The sequence below is a fragment of the Eucalyptus grandis genome, chromosome 8 (genome assembly GCF_016545825.1).
Source record: "Eucalyptus grandis isolate ANBG69807.140 chromosome 8, ASM1654582v1, whole genome shotgun sequence".
Taxonomy (NCBI): Eukaryota; Viridiplantae; Streptophyta; class Magnoliopsida; order Myrtales; family Myrtaceae; genus Eucalyptus; species Eucalyptus grandis.
In genome coordinates, this window is record NC_052619.1 from 42,222,161 (window position 1) to 42,225,753 (window position 3,593).

Genomic DNA, 3,593 nt, shown 5'->3' on the forward strand with positions numbered 1-3,593 from the left:
AGTTAGGTGTTGGACCAGTCCAATTTGGACCATGTTCACCCCTAACAAGATGAAAGATGTGTAAGGTCAATTACATAAAAGATTTTCCACTTATATCTTGTAAAATATCTTCTGTAAGATCAAAATTCTAGATCCTTCTTTTAATGTGTACCATAGATTCATTGTTTGCAGCCCTTCTTTGAAGTATGCACCAACGTAATGTAATTCGTTGGTCTTTTCCTTTCCAAACAGATTTATTTTCATATGGCAGTAGACTTAACTTATTTCCCATGAAACAAAGGGATTATGCAAAAGCTAGATCTTAATTGAAAGAGAAAGATTCGGTAAATTTATATTGATAGAGAAAAATATAGCAATGGTGGGAATAAGGGTTGAAAGGCTGTTAATAGGTGGGACATAATTTATCCCCCCATTTTATCTTTTGCATTTTTACCTCGTATGAAATGGGTGCGAGTTAATGAGTCATGTTTTGTATTTCTCAAACCGCGTAGAAATTATAGTAATGAGCACTTTTGAACTGATGTCTACCTTAGAATAAAGACACCACAAGTATCGATGCCATAATTCTTCAATCAATCGATTTAGTGCCATAACTTTTAAAAAATAGTCACTATTAATGTCATAACTTAATCGATCATTTAAACATAATAACTTAAGGATCCAACAAGCAATATAAATTTTAACATCATGTCAGACTTTCTAGCAAGGGAAATCACCAATGTCATCAAAAGTGATTTTTTTTTTTTTTTTTTTAAAGTTACGGCACTCAAGCAATCGATTAAAAAATTATGGTATCAAACTAAGAGTCATGTGTGAAACTACAACACTCGTGGCATCCTTCTCGAATGATTTTAAGGCAAACTTAGATCTTTCAATTCATCAACGAGCATTGATAGTTATTGATAATTGAGCAAAGTTGTTCCTTTAATCATTACTAATTTTTAGAGTTGGTCTTGAAATTCTTTGAAGTCCGATAGTGAAACATCTTTTTTCCTATTTTGCCTTTTCTCTTGCACAGAATTTTGGAAGAAGATTTCACTAATGATCCTAAACCTAAAGATGGCAATTATCCAAGCTTCTTGTAGACCTCGATTAGTCCACTTCCTTGAACAATTCTAAAGCACGCACTCCCTTATATCGGTCGAGTATGTTTAGGATTTTATCAATAAGGCCCGAACTCGAGACCATCTATAAAAGAAGCGATCTCTCTTGACATATAGGCCAACACCTTAGATTGCATTTGGCAGTCGGAATAAAATTCAGAATAAAATAAAATTTATCATATCCTACATTTGGTGGTTACTCAAAACAGGATAAAGTTGAATATAATAGGAATATACATAGAATAAAATTATCTCATGGGGGAGGTGGAATAAAAGTAGATATGATTTCTAACATCTATGATAGAATTTTTTTTTTTTTAATGACAATCTTCTTAAATTAACAAAATTAAATTTACATTTCAGCATAGTTTACTATTTAATAAAATTTTGATAGAGAATGATGGAAAGGGAGGAAAAAAGAAAAAAAATTAATTTAAAAATAGAAAAAATAAAATAAAATAAAGTGGGCAAGAGTGTCATGAAATGAATATGACATGAATATATCCGACTTTATTTTGCAATCACCAATCAGTAGATAAAATATAACAAAATCCCTAGATTTCATATCTTATCCTATCTAATCCTATTTTGATTCGAAATCTGGATGAACAAACACAGCCTTATTGATTTTCTTTGAAGCTTTTTAGATTAATGTACTTGAGATCAATTAAAGTAGATGAGGAATTTTATATAGCAATATTTCATCATCTGCTTTTTTTGGTAATGTGCAATTTTCCTTAATAAGAGAAATTGATATAAGTTGCCTGCATGAATGATTTTTGGAGAATACTCATTTATAATTTAAAAAAAAATTGACGCAATGTTAATGAATAGAATTTGTTCTTGATATCTTATATTTGATAAGATCATTTTTAATGAATTAGACAACTTTTTCTAGATTGATTATATAAGAACAAGGTAAGGCTACTTAACCCAGAGTTTTTCATAAAGATACGTCAAATTTTACTATGGCCCTCCAATTTACATAAAACTTGTTTATGTGATCTGTTTTGCGTAGTCTTCTCACTTTGGGATGAAGAAAATCTCAATAGTTAGTATTTTTAATAAACTATTTTCAAATTATATATTTTTCAAAAAACAAATAGGCCTAAGATGCTCTTATTTTTCAAATTCATACACATTAAGAAGAAGAAGAAGAAGAAGGAAGTTTAGCCAAATTAATTGAATATTTTGTGGAACCCATTAAAGTTATGCTAGAGATATATTATCAGTCAAGATCATGAGATCTCTTCCTGAGGTAAGAAATATTTTATGTATTTTTAGTTTTTTATGCTACTGAATTTTAACTTGAGCCTTCAAGCGACTTTCATTTCTTGCTTGTAGCACATGTAATATGATTGTTGGTGGCATATGATTCTCTTGGCAACAATATGTATACATAGTGTGCGTGGCAATTTCAATATGGTATTGACTTTTTAGGAGTAGGCCATTGGGCTAAAGATTGAATCTTTCGTGGAAAAGAAGCGCACTGTTTGGTTATTGAAAGATCTTACTCTAGCATTATTGGATAAGTGTTTTGCTTCCATCGAGAATCTAAAATGAATCTTCCAGAACAAAATGTTGTATCTAATTGTTTGCACATTTATTATAATTATATATTCTTATGGAACTAACTTATTATCATTTCATTTTCGTAGATATGAATAGTATGAATTAGATCTTAACATTTGGTGTATCAGGTTTGAAACTTAGAATCTAGAATGCGGTATTGACTTTTTGAGAGTATGTCATTTAACTAGAGATTGAATTTTTCATGCTATAGAAATGCGTTGTTTGGTTATTGAAATATCTTATTTTAACATTCTTGAATAAGTGTTTTGATCATCAACATTTCTAATAGTAACAATAGTTTGCAGTGCAAAAGTGGCTTCTTCAACTTTTAACTTATTAATGGTTACCAAAGTTTTGATGACTAAAGTTTTGGGTATTCTTCCAATTTATTACATTTAAGTATTGTAGTATATGAGGGTTTCATTTGTTTTTTTTTTCTAATTACTTGATACAGTTCTTCTTGGACATCAAGTAGTACACTTAGCAGCCATTAGCGAAAGAATGTTACCCCAGAATTAAAACATTATATTACATTTCTATAATGAAGATCCAACTAATGATGATACAAGAGATGTGGCCATGGCATTAGATATGTTAAGAAACCCCAACCTTCAAGGTATGTGTAGCTTCTTAGGTAGTTATATGTATTATTTGATTATAAATTTTTATAACAGTAAATATAATGGAGTACTTGAATAAGTTGTGATAGCTTTCGATGTTATTGAAGAAGCATGTTTCGAGGTTGACTATGCAATGTTGATAGGAGAAACTTCAATATATGTAGAAATATAACTAAAAAATTAATAGCGCATCCCCATCCAAATGTCAAGGTAATTTTTTTTTCCTTTTGAGAGGAACTGGAGGACTATAAATGACTGAATCTGCAGATAGGTGCAATAATTTTCATTTTGAAATCTT